At 38.4% G+C, this 16,128-nt stretch overlaps 1 pseudogene; it reads left to right on the top strand.

The window, feature by feature from the left end:
• The first annotated feature begins 15,326 nt into the window (after positions 1 to 15,326).
• On the top strand, positions 15,327 to 15,914 carry LOC115501426 (annotated as a pseudogene).
• The last annotated feature ends 214 nt before the right edge of the window (positions 15,915 to 16,128 follow it).

Genomic DNA, 16,128 nt, shown 5'->3' with positions numbered 1-16,128 from the left:
CCTGATATGAATTTTATTTTTATTTCATTAATTTCGTTCTCTCCCTTTCTCTCTCTCTCTCTCTGTCTACACACACACACACACACACACACACATGCACACACACACAGTAGAGACAGTGAAAGAAAGAATGCTTCACCATTGCATATGAATACCTAAACCAATGGACTTTCAGTGATATCACATCCTCCCTCCACCTGGTCCCTCCCTTTCCAGGGTGATCCACTGCTCAGGTGAAGGCCCTGTTCTGGAAGACGGGAAGAAGGCCCAGGCTATGGGGCAACATGAGAAAACCCTCACCCTTAGGAACCAAGTATTTCTGTGGAAGAGTCATTTTTGTTCATGGTTGTTCCTGTTAATATCTTACACGTTTTACCTTTGGCTTCTTTAAAGATTGTTTTCTTAGTAATTTATGTAATTTATGTCTTACAGTGATAGGAGAAATATCTCTAGATGTGGTTTCTATGTATTTTAATCATGCTTGTGGGGCACCTGGGTGGCTCAGTCGGTCGAGCATCGGACTTCGACTCAGGTCATGATCTCGCGGTTTTGTGGGTAGGAGCCCCGCGTAGAGCCTGGAGCCTGCTTTGGATGCTGTGTCTCCCTCTCTCTCTGCGCCTCCCCCATTCATGCTCTGTCTCTGTCTGTCTCTCAGAAACAAATACAAGTTAAAAAAATTAACCATGCTTGAGAAGTTAGGGCTCCTTGAATCTACAGCACGGTGTCTTGATGTGTTTCAAATGGTGCTACTCCTCCCATTATAGCTGCCCTGTGGGACTCAGTACATTTAAACACAAGTCCGTTTTTCTCATACTATTCCTTTTGTTTCTCCTTTTGCTACCAATCATCTTTTTTTCCCCTATAAGTCTTTCATTATGAATGGTTTGATCTCTTTAGTTATTAATATTCAGCCACCTTTTCCAATCTGCAGTCAAACCTGCAGTCTGAAATCATAGTGTAAATGATTACAAATTTTTGTTGTAGACGTTTTATATAGATTCACCTGTTATTCGGTCCTTTTTCAGTGAATTATTTTATTTTTTCTTGTATTTGAATTATGGTGGCAATTATAGTTTTAATATAAAAATGTAGGGGTGACAAAATTTACCTACATGATTCCAGTATTAGAGGCTTTGTTGGTCTGTTTCTACTGCAGACCCATTTCTATTGATTGCCATTTGTTTTTCTTGGTGCTGGTTATTTTTAATCATGTGCCAATGTATATAAGTTGCTTATAGAAATTGTAGAAGTAACTTAAGGCCTAGGTAGGTTGATGTTACCTTCTTTCAAAGAGAAGCTCTGCATTTCTTCTAGGCTTATGGGTGTCAAAGCATTAGGCAAAATTTTATTTCAGTTTTAGGTATTGATCAAGCTTTTTTGTGTTATTCAGATTTGAAGCTCAAATGTAGTCCGGGCAAGTGGTTGCTTCATTTTCAGTTCTTCCTTATCATACTACTTAAATCTTTGTTACACCCACCTGTTCCTGCTGGCAGACCCTAAAATGTAGCATTTGTATCCCTAGTACTTGACTCTGACAGGCACCACACAGTTCCTCAGGTGCTTTCATGGAAATATCGTCTTTCCAGATGCTGGTTTCCCTTTCTGAAGTTTTGCTGTCTCTTGCATCTTGACTCAGTAATTCGTCTCTAATTTGTTAACTGCCTGATGCCTTCAATCCTTCTGTGCACATCTTATTTTTATTTGCTCAGTACACTACCTGAACCAATAAGGGGTGTGCGTGTGCGTGTGCGTGTGTGTGTGCGTGTGTGTGTGTGTGTGTGTGTGTGTACAAGATATATGCTTTAGGACATGGGTTCACATGGTTATGGACGCAAGCTGGAGACCCCAGAGGGCTGATGGTATAGAGTCTGGGTCCAAAGGCAGAAGAGGACTGAAGTCCTCTAAAACAAGTAGAGAGAAAGAATTCTTTGTCAGCTTTTATTGTATTCAGAACTCCAAAGAATTAGATGAGGCCCACTCACCTTCCTCACTCAGTCTACTGATTTAAATGTTAATCTGGTCCACAATCACTCTCACAGACATACCCAGGAATAATGTTTAACCAGGTATCTGGGCACTCATGACCCAGCTAAGTTGACACATACAATTAACCATCACACTCAGGTTTCCAAGTTGTCCCAAGTGGGAGTATGTCTCCATTACTTGGTCTGTCATTACTGGAATTGAAGTCTTCACAGAATCTTTTAAAAATTTGGATACACTCTCTTCAGGAATTTATTTTCTTATGGACTGAGAGACACCATTATAGCCATGGCAATTTCCAAATATCCAATACAAATGAAAAAAAAATGTCATTGAAATCTATCCTTTAAATGTTCCATGAAATAAATATCTTTTTATCTTTTAATGCTCTGTTGAGGCTAAAGAATTCTCAAATTATGAGCTATAAATCGTGTTTGCAACATTTCTGCTTAAATAGGCCATCATCACTTCATAAACTTTGAAGGTTGACACTCAGGCAGAGTTCCTTGTAAAATAAAAAGTATTAAATTTCAGTACGTAGTTTTTCCCTAAAAAGTATATTATACTCCTAAGTTTCAATTAACTAATAATTTTTCTAAAAAATATGTGATTTTGATGTACATTATATAGTACATACAGTATATGATGTACATAATATAGATATATATTATTAGTCCTTTAACAACTAACCTTAAAAAATAATTTTCACTTTGATCTCAGATCTCGACCTTTTAGTTATTATGAACATCCATCATGTTATAATAACTCATACCTCAATCTTTTCTTTATTTAGTCTTTTATTTATTTAAATCCAACTTAGTTAACATAGAGTGTAATAATTTCAGGAGTAGAATTTATTGATTCATCAGGTTATAACACCCAGTACTCATCCTAGTAAGTACCCTCTTTAATGCCCATCACCCAGTTAGCAAATTCTGCCACCTAACACCCCTCCAGCAATACTCAGTTTGTTCTCTATGGTTGAGTCTGTTATGTTTTGCCTCCCTCTCTGTTTTTATCTTATTTTTTCCTTCCTTCCCCTATGTTCATTTGTTTTGTTTCTTAAATTCCACATAAGAGTGAAATCATATGGTATTTGCATTTCTCTGACTGAATTATTTTGCTTAACATAATATACTCTAGTTCCATCCAAGTTGTTGCAAATAGCAAGATTTCATTCTTTTTGATTGCCCAGTAATATTCCATTGTACATATATACCACATCTTCTTATCCATTCATTAGTTGATGGACATTTAGGTTCTTTCCGTAATTTGGCTATTCGTTTATAACACCACTATAAACATGGGGGTGTATGTGCCCCCTTGAATCAGCATTTTTGTATCCTTTGGATAAATACCTAGTAGAACAACTGCTAGGTCATAGGGTAGTTCTAATTTTAATTTTTGGAGGAACCTCCATACTATTTTTCAGAATGGTTGCACTACTTTGCATTCCCACCAGCAGTGAAAAAAGATTTCGCTTTCTCCACATCCTCACCAACATCTGTCGTTTTCTGTGTTAATTTTAGCCATTCTTACAGGTGTGAGGTGGTGTCTCACTGTGGTTTTGATTTATATTTCCCTGACAATGAGTGATGTTGAACATATATTCATGTGTCTGGGTGACTTCTTTGTAAAAAGTGTCTACTCACGTCTTTTTTTCCATTTCTTCACTGGATTGATTTTTTTGGGTGTTGAGTTTGATAAGTTCTTTATAGATTTCAGATACTAACCCTTTATCCAATATGTCATTTGCTAATATCTTCTCCCATTCCATTGGTTGCCTTTTAGTTCTGTTGATGGTATCCTTCTCTGTGCAGAAGCTTTTTATCTTGATGAGGTCCCAATAGTTCATTTTTGTTTTTGTTTCTCTTGCCTCTGGAGACATAACTAGTAAGAAGTTGCGTGGTGCAGGTCAAAGAGGTTGTTATCTGCTTTCTCCTCTAGGATTTTGATGGCTTCCTGTCTTACATTTAGGTCTTTCATCCATTTTGATTTTATTTTAGTGTAAGAAAGTGCTCCAGGTTCATTCTTCCGTGTGTTGTTGTCCAGTTTTCCCAACGCTATTTGCTAAAGAGACTGTCTTTTTTCCAATGGATATTCTTTGCTGTTTTGTAGAAGATTGGTTGGCTATACATTTGTGGGTCTATTTCTGGGTTCTCAATTCTGTTCCATTGATCTATGTGTCTGCTTTTGTGCCAGTACCATACCATTTTGATGATTACAGCTTTGTAATACAGTTTAAAGTCAAGAATTGTGATGCCTCCAGCTTTGGTTTTCTTTTTCAACACTACTATAGCTATTAGGGGTCTTTTGTTGTGCCATACAAATTTTAGATTGTTTGTTTTACTCTTCGAAGAATGCTGGTGTTATTTTGATAGGGATTGAATTGAATGTATATATTGCTCTGGATAGTATCAACATTTTAATAATGTTTTTCTTCCCAATCCATGAGCATGGAATGTTTTCTTGTGTCTTCAATTTCTTTCATAAACTTTTTATAGTTTTCAGCATACAGATCTTTTACATCTTTGATTAGGTTTATTCCTGGGTATTTTATGGTTTTTGGTGCAATTGTAAATGGGATTGATTCCTTGATTTCTCTGTCTGCTACTTCATTATTGGTATGTAGAAATGCAACCAATTTCTGTATGTTGATTTTATATCCTGCAACTTTGCTGAATTCATGTATCAGTTCTATCAGGTTTTTTTTTGGTGGAGTCTTTTGGGTTTTCCATGTAGAGAATCATGTCTTCTGCAAAGAGTGAAACTTTGACTTCTTCCTGCCCAATTTATAGTCATTTATTTCTTTTTGTTTTCTGATGGTGGAAGCTAGGACTTCCAGTACTATGTTGAAAAACAGTGGTGAGAGTGGACATCCCTGTCATGTTCCTGACCCTAGGGGGAAAGCTCCCAGTTTTTCCCCACTGAAGATAATTTTAGCTGTGGGTCTTTCATAGATGGCCTTTATGATGTTGAAGTATATTCCTTTTATCCATACTTTCTTAAGAGTTTTGTCAAATGTTTTTTCTGCATTTATTAAGAGGATCACGTGGGTCTTATCCTTTCTTTTATTAATGTGATGTATCATGTTGATCAATTTGTGGACATTGAATCATCCCTGTAGTCCTAGAATAAATCTCATTTGATTGTGGTGAATAATCCTTTTAATGTATTCTTGGATTTGATTTGCTAGTATTTTGTTGAGAATTTTTGCCTCCAGGTTCATCAGGTAAATTGTAATTCTCCTTTTTAGTGGAATCTTTGTCTGGTTTTGAAATCAACGTTATGCTGAACCTATAGAATGAGTTTGGAAGTTCTCCTTCCATATCTATTTTTTGGAACAGCTTCAAAAAATAGGTGTTAACTTTTTTTTTTTTTTAATGTTTAGTAGAATTCCCCTGGAAAGCCATTCAGTCCTAGACTCTTGTTTGGGGGAGACTTTTGATTACTAATTCAACTTCTTTACTGGTTATGGATCTGTTCAAGTTTTCTATTTATTCCTGTTTAAGTCTTGGTAGTTTATATGTTTCTAGGAATTTGCCCATTTCTTCTAGATTGCTCAATTTGTTGGCACATAATTGTTTATAGTATTATTGTTTGTATTTCTGTGGTGTCGATTATGATCACTCTTCTTTTATTTGTAATTTTATTTTTTTGTGTCCTTTCTTTTTTATTTTTGATTAATCTGGCTAGGAGTTTATCAACTTAGTTAATTCTTTCAAGGATCCAGCTGTTAGTTTTGGTAATCTCTTATACTGTTTTTTTTTCCTCAATATCATTAATTTCTGCTCTAATCTTTATTATTTCCCTTTTTCTGCTGGTTTGGGGCTTTATTTACTGTCTTTTTTTTTTTTTTTTCCTAGCTCCTTCAGGTATAAGGTTAGATTGTGTATTTGAGACATTTTTTTTCCTTCTTTAGGAAGGCCTGAATTGCTATATACTTCCCAAAGGGTTTGGACTGTCATGTTTTAATTTTCATTGGCTTCCGTGTACTTTTTAATTTCCTCTTTAATTTCTTGTTTAGCCCATTCATTCTTTAGTAGGATGTTCTTTAATTTCCAAGTATTTGTGGTCTTTCCATTTTTTTCTTGTGGTTGACTTTAAGTTTCATAGCATTTTGATCTGAAAATATGCATGCTACGATATCAATCTTTTTGTACTTGTTGAGGCTGATTTGTGACCCAGTATGTAATCTATTCTGAAAAATGTGCCATGTGCACTCAAGAAGAATGTGTGGTCTGCTGCTTTCAATGAAATGTTCTGAATATATCTGTTAAGTCCATCCAGTCTTAACAATGACTTCAAAACATTGGTTCCTTGTAGATTTTCTGCTTTGGTGATCTGTCCATTGATGTAAATGGGGTGTTAAAGTCCCTTAACATTATGCCATTATTATCAATGAGTTTCTTTATGTTTGTGATTAATTTCTCTAGTTGGGCAATTAAGTTGGGGGCATAAATATTTACAATTGTTAGATCTTCTTGGTGGATAGGCCCCTTAATTATGATATAATGCCCTTCTTCATCTTTTGTTACCGTCTTTGTTTTAAAATCTCGTTTATCTGATATAGGTATGGCTACTCTGGCTGTCTTTTGATGTCCATTAGCATGATAGATGGTTCTCTATCCCCTTACTTTCAATCTTTACTTGTCTTTATGTCTAAAATGAGTCTCTTGTAGGCAGCATATAGATCATATAGATGGGTCTTATTATTATTATTTTTTTAAATCCAATTTGACGCTCCTTTCTGGCCTATTTTGTGTGGAAAGACCTGCTGTGTACCTGATATGTCTTCCCTTATAGGTTAAGGACTTTTTTTTTTCCTTTTCCCTTGCTGCTTTCCAAATTCTTTCTTTGTCTGTATATATTGCAAATTTGACTATGGTGCCTTGGTGATGGTCAGTTTTTGTTGCTCTAATGGGAGCTCTCTGTGGTTCTTGGATTTTGATGTCTATGTCTTTCCCCAGGTTAGGGGAGTTTTCAGCTATAATTTGCTCACATAAACCTTCTGCCCCTTTTTCTCTCTCTTCATCCACTGGGACTCCTAGGATACAAATGCTATTCCTCTTTAATAAGTTGCGGAGTTCTCTAAGTTTTGTATCATGATCTTTTGTCGTTGTTTCCCTCTTTTGTTCTGCCTTATTATTTTCCATAATTGTATCTTCTATATCACTGATTTGCTGCTCTGCTTTTTCCATCCTCACTGCCACAGCATCCATTTGAGATTGAATCTCGATTATAGCATTTTTCATTTGGGCCTGACTAGATTTTAGTTATTTTATCTCTGCAGAAAGGGATTCTCTGGTGTTTTCTATGGTTGTTTTCAACCCCAGTTAGTATTCTTATAATCGTGATCTTAAATTCGATACAGACATCTTACTTGTTTGTGTGTTGATTAAATGCTTGGCCATCATTTCTTCCTCTTCTTTCTTTTATGGGTGAAATTCTCCACCTTGTCATTTTGGAGGAAGAACAAATTAATAAAAGAAAAAAAATGAAAATGAAAAAAAAAAATAAAAACAAAACAAGTCAAGTAAAGAAAGCTAGATCCTAGGTGTGTTTCGTTCTGCTTGTCAAGAGAAGCTTGACAGAAAAGGGAAATAGGAGAAAGGAATAAAAGCGTTTTAAAAACTTAAAAATTAAATAATAAAATAAAATAAAGAAAATAGAATGAAAAAAAATTGGTCTTTCTGTATCCAAGAAAGAGAAAGAAAAGAAAGAAAAACAGAAAACAACAGAAGGAAAACAGAAGCAAAGAAAATGGACAAACGAACAAGCAAACAGAATGAAAGCTGAATGAAGTTACATCCAGTTTCCCTGAGAACTGAAACTTTGCAGCACACTACAGTCATTAGACTAAGAAGATAGAAAGGAACTGTGCTGGTCTTTGGGAGATATACCTGGAGGGCACAGGTGGGCAAGGCTTGGTATAATGGCTCTGTTCTCCACTTGGTGGCACTGCTTAGCTCACTGGGCTCTCTCCCTACATGCACGCTAGAGGTGAAAATGGCTTCACCCAGCTCTCTAGTCTCTGGGGCAGGAATTTTGTGTCCTCACAGATACACAATCAAGCACCCCTCCTTTGTCTCAGGCTTCCATCCACTCCTTTCCTGTACCCTGTCTGTGTCCAAGCTGTCTGCCTGCCAGGTGGTGACTCCTTCCAGAGTTTTATCTCAAATGGGGCTGTGTTTCAAAACCATACACTGCAGAGGCCCCCATGGCTTGGATCCACACTGATTCCCTGAGGGAGGTTCTCACCAAGCAAAAACTGGGGGCTGGCTGGTCCCAGAGAATGTTTGTGTGATCATGGAAAGGCAGAGGCTCAGAGTTTATGGTAAATCAGAAAACAAAGCTGGTGCCAGGTTTTGCTGCACTCTGGCATCTTTGTTCCGGAATCAGTAAACGTGGCAGCTCTCCGGGGTCCGTCACGATTTTTGCCTGTGGGAAGCCATATCACCTCTCCCACATGCTCTCCAAGCAGGGGACCCACTTCTCCCTGTGTGGCACACAGATCCCTCAGACTGTGCTGCTCGTTCCTAGGGATTCACCCTATTTCCTCCCCAGGCACTGAGCTCCACTGTTTATAGAATCCTGGTGGTATCGAAACCCTCCCCTTTCTCTCTGTCAATGGTTTTGAGGAACAGATTTCTTGTCCAGTCCTCTGTGAGTGTTTTTACTCTTTCTGTCTTTCTCTCCAGCTACTTTCAGGGGAAGGGCTTTTCTTGTGCAATCCTGATGTGCTGTGCTGTCACCCCCTTCTCTCTCTCTTTCTCTCCCTGTCCTCTCTCCGTGAAAATGGCTCCCTACCATCCGCTGCTCAGTGGCTTTTCTCTCCCCCAGTTCACCTCTCTGCACCACATATCTGCCAAGTTCTATGGCTCAAAGAACGCAAATTGTTGTGTTAACCATCAGATCTATTTCCTAGGTGTTCAAAAATGGTTTGTTTTTGATCTAGCTGCATTTAGGGAACAAGACAAGCTCAGAGTCCCCATACTACTTTGCCATCTTAAGTCTCTATACATCTCAATCTTTTCTACTTTTCCTGCCTATGAACTTAGAAACTTTGAAAAGTAAGTCAATATAGAGTTGTGAAATTACAGTCAAAGTTTATCACTAATGATGAGGCAGTAAATAGATGTCTAATTTACATTCCTTAAAAATTAATGCATAGTGGAACTTGGTTCTATAGCTTCAAAATGAATAATAAATCATCTTTCATATAATATTTTAGTCAACTTTTGTAAAATATCTCATCATATAATTATAAACTTTTACTTATGTAATGCTCCTTGTAATTTACTATGGGAATACATTTTCCTTGGGTGTCATTAAAAAAAGGATACTATCAAGAAATATATGATTGCACATATTTGAAAAATGTACACAAATATTTAATATACATATTTACTGTATTCCCAGGTACACATGCATCTCCAATAAAAAAATACATTATAGGGGTGCCTGGGTGGCTCAGTCGGTTAAGCGGCCGACTCCGGCTCAGGTCATGATCTCGAGGTCCGTGGGTTCGAGCCCCGCGTCGGGCTCTGTGCTGACAGCTCAGAGCTTGGAGCCTGTTTCAGATTCTGTGTCTCCCTCTCTCTGACCCTCCCCTGTTCATGCTCTGTCTCTCCCTGTCTCAAAAATAAATAAAACGTTAAAAAAATTTAAAAAAATACATTATATATTTTAAGTAATATTCTGCAGAGTATTTTCCCCTTCAGTATGCTTTACCAGTAATTTGCAGTGGGAAGAAGGTAGTATTATCTGCCTTTGATAATCACTGCTATTTGCACCACTTTTGTTGATATGTAGGTCCTCTCCCTCACTTTTTTTTATTGCTGGTAAAGAAAAAAAAAATAAAAAGATTTAGGACCATTGTTCTGTAATTGCACTGTTAAAATACTGAGGACTTATGTCCCAAAGTTTGAGTTGATCAAGAGGCATTTCATTTAAAATTAGATAAGAACACAACCTGATTTGAGCATACAAAGGCACAAATATACATTTCCTTGAATCATTTCAAAGGTACATGAAAACTGAAATAATGTCACGAGGCAGCATGAACTGGTTCCCAGCAGCAGCTAATCTGAGGACCTGGTTAACCTGCAGTGTAGAAGCAAGTGTGTAGGCTGAGGAGATTGAGTGACAAGCCACCTCGCCTCGCTGACCTGAAGAACCTCTTGGTAATTGTTACACTGACTCTGTAGCCCCCAGCTAAGTTCACCTCACTGGAAATCTTTTCTGGCAGTGTTGGTTCACTCTTAAATTTCATCAAAGAAAACACACTGATCTAAACTTTACCAGTTGGGACAGGCTACCTTGTTTCATTGAATGCATGTCTCATTAAATTAACTGAGAGTAATTTATAAAGATATCAAGAACTTCAGTGGGAGCCTCCTTTGTACAGTAAGTGCCCCTTTTATTCTATGGGAAATGCCTATTTAATTCCTAGGGGCAAAAAAAAAAAAAAAAAAAAAAGACCATAGAAATGTCAGGATGTTTCCTCTGAGGTAAAGCATTTGTTTCCACTTTACTGCCTCATGGACTTTGCACCTAGAAAATCTGTACCCATGCATTAGGTACCCATTTAAATTTGCAAGATGTTTTTGTGTATGCATTTTGAAGATACTTCTGAATATTTTTTATTTATGCATCTATGTGTTTTCATTCTCTGAAGATTATTCATTTGTTCCCATTCACCTTTGGGCAACCGGTAACTGATTACTAACTAGTACACTGATATCTCATTAGGTTTAATTAAAATGGTTTGATAAAACCTTGAAAAAGTACCTGATAAAATGTTCTAATAAAGATGGCTCCATGATTTCACCCATAAAGAACATTCTTAGCAACTATTCCCATTACCTACCATCACTCCCTCGTAAACAATAAATTAGCCATCAAATATAGCTGTGTCCAGGAGCCAGATATATTTTTGTGAACTAGAAGCTTAGGGCTGGAGTTATAGGCCACCTGGCCATAGGGACAACATAGGAATTATAAGATAGTTCACCTCTTGGGGGAAAGTGGGTTCCAAAATGGGGAGTGGAATCAGAAAATCCCACGTAAAGGAGAGGAGGGAGCTGGACCAGGCCCCTCTACCTGTGAATGAAGGCTGGAAAAGGCTGGAAAGATGAGAAGCTGCTATCCTGAAAGGTATACGACAGGAACATGCTAGACACCTCTCAGACTGACCATTCTCTGCTGCCATTATAATATGTGGTCCTTTATTGGGAGTTTTGAGAGCCTGGAGAGAGGTAATATAGACTCCCAGAAATGAAGACATGAGCAGAACAAGAAAAAAGAAGTTCCACTCAAGGTTATATCCAAATTAAGATTTTATAGACAAAATCATAAAGTTATATATATAACATATATAAATATATATATGTAAAGTTATATGTATAAATTATATATATATAATATATATCAGTTAGGTATACATTTTATTTGGTATATATTTTATGGAGAAAATCATATCTACATCTATTTTACATACAAAATCCAAACGGAGAGAAATTGTTTCTTAGGAAAGGAAAATAGTGGACATAGAAAAATGATCTTAAAATCATGTCTACAACTTTTAATAATGAATTCCATTAAAAATGGATAAAAGGGGCACTCCTGAGTGGCTCAGTTGGTTAAGCATCCGACTTCGGCTCGGGTCATGACCTCACAGTTCAGGGGTGCGAGCCCCGCATCCGGTTCTGTGCTGACAGCTCAGAGCTTGGGAGTTGCTTCAGATTCCATGTCTCACTCTCTCTCTACCTCTCTCTGACTTGCGCTTGGTCTCTCTCTCTCTGTATCTCAAAAATACATAAACCTTAAAAAACAATGAAAAAAAGGGACACCTGGGTGGCTCAGTCAGTTAAGTGTCTGACTCTTGATATCAGCTCAGGTCATGAACTCATGGTTCATGGGACTGAGAGCCCCATAACTGTCAGTGCAGAGCGTGCTTGGGATTCTCTCTCTCTCTCTCTCTCTCCCTCTCTCTCTTCCCCTCCCCCACTTGCACATGATCCCCCCCCTCTCTCTCCAAATATAAATAAACATTTTAAAAAACACACAAAAGGAAAAAAAATGGATATTTAAAAATCCTTCTTGACCTCTATATACTGTATTAAGAAAGACAACGTCACTATACACAGGATAGTGAAGTCAAAGACCCAAGGACACCACCTACAATAATATGTGGGGATGGGGTCACTTTTTGCCCCCCTAACAGCAGGGATGTGGAGACAAACCTGAGGCAACAACACGAGTCATTTCTGTAACTGTAAGCAAGGAAGTGGAGGGACACTAAAGTGACTTCTAACGTCCCTGTGAGACATAGGACACAACGTCCATTAAGAGTTACTGTCCCAGGGGTGCCTGGATGGTTCAGTCAGTTGAGCGTCTGACTTCAGCTCAGCTCATGATCTCACAGTCTGTGAGTTCGAGCCCCACATCAGGCTCTGTGCTGATCGCTCGGAGCCTGGAGCCTGCTTCGGATTCTGTGTCTCTCTCTCTCTCTCTGCCCCTCCCCTGCTCATGCTCTGTCTCAAAAATTAATTAAAAAAAACATTAAAAAAAAAAAAAGAGTTATTGCCCCAAAGTGAAAGACAGAAAACTGAGGAGGACAACAAAACTGGTCATGAAACGTGCAAGCTCCAATTTGCAGGTGAGTGAAGGATTCTACAGCGATAGTAGAATCATGGTGGGGCAGTCTGGCCCCTAAAGGCTCTAAATTAGTCAACCAAAGACCCATCCAAAGAAAAGTCCCGTGGGGCGATGAAATTTCTGTGAGTGGAGCCCACATAAGAGGGACAGAGATAGTAGGGAAAAAAGAGAAAAAAGGATCCACACGGAAGTTGGAGACAGACCGTATTTGAATATTTCAAAACGGTTTAAGCCGTATTTTTGGGAACTGTATTATAACAATAAAAGGAAGTTCTAGAATCTAGATCTCTAGGGTGGTGTAGCTAGAAAAGTTATCAAGATCCACCTCCTCTTCTAAGAGTAGAGGAAAAGTCACCTCACTTAAACACAAACAAGGGAAAATTTTAGATCCAGATCCCATAGAAGTTTTACAAAAAATACAAGAAAAATAGAATGAGAATTCTAAAAAGTGATGATGCTTTACCGGAACGGCACGACTTCAAAGCAGAGGCAATCTGTAACCTAATATATCAAATTAAATTGGAATAAATTACAAAAACAATAACACTTATGAGAACAAAGTGCATCTTGCATTTAGAAATACTCAGAAATAAGATGCCTGGAGAAAGAAGAGGTTGGAGAAGAACCAGGGAAGAATTGCTACTGAAAGAAGTAAAAGTCATTTTTGAGAAAAGATTAAGCTACATGGAACAGAAGAGTGAATTAACTCCAGGATAATGTCATGAGAGAAAAAACACATGGATAAAATGGTTTGACAGAAAGCGATAGCCACACAAGAAAACATCTGAGTGAAGGGACACCCGAAGAAGAAAACCAAAGCACAGGAATGGAGCAAGAGGAAAAAGCTATAATCCAAGAATATCTTTCTGGAAATAAAGCTGACTTGGAAGTCTGTATTGAAAGAACACACTTCATACTTTGGAAAACCAACTCTGAGTGGCCAATGCTGAGACATATTTTAGTAAAACCTGAATTCTGAAGGAAATGAGAGAAAAAAGTATCCTCTGAGCCTTCATGGAAAAATCCAAATTGCTTTTTTAAAATTTTTTAAATTCTTTCTTTATTTTTGAAAGAGAGAGACAGAGAGACAGAGTGAGAGTGGCGAGGGACAGAGGGAGAGACATGGAATCCGAAGCAGGATGTAGGCTCTGAGCTGTCACCACAAAGCCGGACGTGGAGCTCGAACTCACAAACCATGAGATCATGACCTGAGTCAAAGTTGGACGCTTAAGTGACTGAGCCACCCACGTGCCCCTAAATTGTTTTTAGTTAGAGTGACCGGGTAATTTATTACCCAACCCAGAAGACTGGAGAGTAAAAGGAGAGAACACACGGGGCAACTGTTTTAAAACAGGAATATTCTGGCAGAAAGGAGGAGTTTATCCTCCTCTTCACAAAAGAAAAAAAAAATCAAACTGACATCAGCCTTTTGACAGCCATACTTTATGCCTAAAGACAATGGAATAGTGAATTAAAGTTCATCAAGGAAAGAAAATAAGAAGTAAAGATTACATATCCAGCCAGATTGACTTCAAATGCCAGGGGGGTGTAATAAACATGAAAAATCTCAGGAAGTATGCCAAAAGATTATACAGATATGCCACAAATAAAATAGTTCAGCTAGACAACAATCTAATTTTTTTTCATTATAGAAAAACTGAACATTTCATCATATAAACATGGCATTGTGCTTATTTAACTCACAAATTACAAAGATTTCCAGATAGCTAATAAAATGAAATCTGAGATTGTATTATATATAAGAGACACCAATCTTATAAAACAGTATTTAGAAAACTTAAAAATAAAGGGTACCTGGGTGGCTGAGTCCGTTGGGCACCGGACTCTTAATTTTGGCTCTGGTCTTGATCTCTTGGTGGTTGGATCAAGCCCCATGATGGGCTCCATGCTGGTAGTGGAGTCTGCTTGGGATTCTCTTTCTCCCTCTCCCTCTGCCCCTTCCCAGCTCTCGCTCTCTCTCCCTCTCAAATAATGATAATAATATAATAAAAGAATGACAAATATAAACCAAGAATAGGTAGATGAAAAGTGGAAAAGGAATCTCCTACTTAATATTCGACAAGCCAGAATTCAGACCGGGAAGCACTGAAAAAGACAAAGGTCACTTTATAAAGCTGACAGGTATATAAAGCTGAGAGTTCACAATGAAAATATAACAATTGCTATAATTATTTATCATGTTTCCCATATCACTGAAACACCTTTCTTGTAGAGAGGATATAGAATTACAGATGCTTGGAGGAATAGAATCAAGCTAATCATAGAAGAGATTAATACATGTCTCTCAATTCAAGACAGATCAAGGAATAGAGACCTAAACGACACAACCAACAACGCAGATTTTATAGATGTGTATCAACATTGCCACCCAAATTGCAGCGCGTATCTGTGCTTTCCAAGTTTATGTGAAATATTACTCTAGTTTTAGGCAAAAAACAAAACAAAACAAAACAAAACGGCAACAAAAAAACAAAAAACAGAAAACAAAAAACAAAAAACCTCCAAACTTAATGAATGATAGCAAATAACCCAAAAAGAATTCTCTGATTAATATGTATTATAATAAATTTTAAATAAAAGGCCTTTTTCTTAAAAATTAAAGAAGAAAAAAAAAGAGAAACTATGGAAATATATTCTAGGAATGGTCCCACCTTATAGGCATGGTGCAGGCCGGGCTGGCATGTCCTTGGGGCCCAAGCACCGAGACTGGGGACGAGGTCCTCTCAGCCCCGCCTCCCACGGGAGGGAAGAGGCTGCAAGCTGCGTTGGCTTCCCCTCTGGCCTCTCCCTTTCCCGCTCCTCCTCCCAGGCTCTCCCAGCTTCCGCTACTGCGCCCCCTGGCGGGGAGCAGGAGCAGCACTGCCCGCAGGCTCAGTAGATGGGGCGTCACTGAAGGGTTACCCACAGTTCAAAGCGCGTGGAGGGTTATTGCTCATGCAGATGATGATGATGGACTGGCAGAGGTTCAGTATCCCTACTAATTCCACCTTCTTCTGCCATCAGTAGGGAACCACCAAGTCCACATGGTCCACACGAACCTTTTCGCCCCTCGTGGGGTGCGATTCCCCGGTGTTCAGAACCTAAACCAGCACATACTCATCCGCTCCGGGATTGGACCATTTAGGTGTGACCGCTGCGGGACACAGCTCACCAGGGCTTACCTGCGGAACGTGTGCGGCTTGGAGTGTGAAGGTAAACACTGTTTCAGGTGCCAGAAGCAAACTTCTCCCAGAGCAGAGATTTCCTAGCAGCAGACGATACAAACCTTCTTCGGTTTGATCTTGGAGGACACACTTTTGAAAGCAACTGCTCTGTTCAAATGCCTGTAATTTTGCACTTCTCCTCTACCCAAAATTGTGAAAGCTCTTTCCGCTGGGGTCTTTTGGTGGGATGGCAGAAAAAGAGGAGGAAAGGCCAGAGCAGCCAATGACCGGTGCTTATGCTGAAGCAATCAGAGATTCA

The sequence above is a fragment of the Lynx canadensis genome, chromosome A2, assembly GCF_007474595.2.
Source record: "Lynx canadensis isolate LIC74 chromosome A2, mLynCan4.pri.v2, whole genome shotgun sequence".
Taxonomy (NCBI): Eukaryota; Metazoa; Chordata; class Mammalia; order Carnivora; family Felidae; genus Lynx; species Lynx canadensis.
The sequence above is the reverse complement of the archived record's forward strand: the minus strand, read 5'-3'. Positions and strand labels throughout refer to the sequence as shown.